At 47.4% G+C, this 1,948-nt stretch overlaps 1 protein-coding gene across 2 annotated transcripts in view; it reads right to left on the bottom strand.

The window, feature by feature from the left end:
* The window catches only part of FARS2 (phenylalanyl-tRNA synthetase 2, mitochondrial), a 302,230-nt gene that overhangs the window by 272,267 nt on the left and 28,015 nt on the right, over positions 1–1,948 (bottom strand). The window lies entirely within an intron of this gene.

Here is a 1,948-nt window from a genome sequence, read left to right as displayed (position 1 = left end):
AGGTCTCCCGCACTGGCAGGGGGGTTCTTTACCACTGAGCCCTTTGGGAAGCCCTTCTGTTTATATGCCAGATGTTGAGGTTTTTTTAACGTTTTACTTTGTTATATATGTTTTCTTTGATGACTGACCACACAATTTCTCCATAAACTTAAATCTCTGATGGGAATAGTGAAAAACTAATTCATGACACCTCTACACACTGAATCACCTAATGTAACTGTATGTCACCCAACAGCACTGCTGAAATATTATAGAAAAATGATTTATTTGTAATTTCTAATTGATCAGAAACATGTTATTCTTTCAGCTAGAATATCTGTTCAGAAGAAGAAAGGTTTGAAATCGTTTCTATCTGAACGACATCTGTGCATTTAATTAAATCACTTATGGATTTTTTTTCGGAGCAGGCAATGGCACCCCACTCCAGTACTCTTGCCTGGAAAATCCCACGGATGGAGGAGCCTGGAAGGCTGCAGTCCATGGGGTCGCTGAGGGTCGGGCACGACTGAGCGACTTCCCTTTCACTTTTCACTGTCATGCATTGGAGAAGGAAATGGCAACCCACTCCAGTGTTCTTGCCTGGAGAATCCCAGGGATGGCGGAGCCTGGTGGGATGCCATCTGTGGGGTCGCACAGAGTCGGACACGACTGAAGCGACTTAGCAGCATGGATTTTTTTTAATATTGGTAAAAACACAAAATAACATCATTACCTAACTGCAGGACACAAAGATTAAAAACACATCTATTAATGGTCCTCTGAGCAAGCCCACCAAACCAGAAACCCGCAACACTCAGAAGAAACGTGGACCGTGCACCACCGTGGTCGCCCATGGGTCACCGGGGTCTCTTCTCCGTGTCATCCCCACCTCCCACCTCCCCTCGGCAGGGCTTCCAGGAGAAAACCTGTCCCTCTCCGGCCTTGGTCGTCACAGAGGGTCGGGTGGAGCAAAACTGAAATAGACAAGGAAGCTGCAAGTGTGCGAGCCACTGACCGTCACCCGAGGTGCGGACGCAGAACTGGACGCAGGAATTCCTGACAAGCACAGCGGGTGGCGCTCGCGCCGGGAACTGGGGCTCTCACAGGTCAGAGGCCCCAGCAGACGGTCACGTGTGAGAAGCCAGAGCCCACCCCAGCAGCTTCACGGAAAGCATGACCCGTGATGGACATCCTCAGATGGCAGTATCAGATCCTAACCTTAGAGTCAGAAAGCTCGCTCCTCAAAGCCAGGCTTATACACACCGGGAGCTCGAGGGTGGTGGCCAAGGCTCCACACCACAAGACAGCACGGCTTATCTCAAGGCTGTGAAGTTTGACTCAATACTTGCTTTTGCCCTGAGGAGACACATACAGCTTTTAATTTTTTTCTCTGACATTAAGTGATTCACGATCACTTTATGTTACAAAAAAAAAACATGAAAATGCAGACAAGAACAAAGAAAAACATTACTTCTTAACTTTATCTTTTAAACCAACGCACCAGAACTGTAAACTATTTCACACTTCCGACCATCTCTTTGTGAGGACCCGGATACCCAGGTGAGGCTGAGCTGGGGGACGGGACATCTGCTGTTCTTCGCCCCCAGGACTTCCTGGTGTAAAGTCCTGGCGTCCTCACCCAGCTCCACCATCTCCGCCACGGCCCCCACTCAGCTTCATTTACTGAAGACGCACTGTTAGATCTGGAACTACGTTAAGCTCTTTACACACATTATCTCACCTACTGTTGTTAAGTCAACAGACTTGGGAATAAGTCTGAACTGTCAGACTTTAGACTTTTAAAAAATTAATCTGATATTTTTCATAGAAAAAATTATAATAATAACATGAAATGTTATGAAAAGGTAAGCAGTGAAGAGTAAATCCCACTGCCTCCTCGACCTCCCTACAAGCTCCACGCCGTAGAGCTGTATGCACCCACACACACACACACACACGCCCCCTGCAG

The sequence above is a fragment of the Bison bison genome, unplaced genomic scaffold, assembly GCF_000754665.1.
Source record: "Bison bison bison isolate TAMUID 2011002044 unplaced genomic scaffold, Bison_UMD1.0 scf7180017864053, whole genome shotgun sequence".
Taxonomy (NCBI): domain Eukaryota; kingdom Metazoa; phylum Chordata; class Mammalia; order Artiodactyla; family Bovidae; genus Bison; species Bison bison.
Note: the sequence above shows the minus strand (reverse complement) of the source record. Positions and strands in the feature narration are given on the sequence as shown.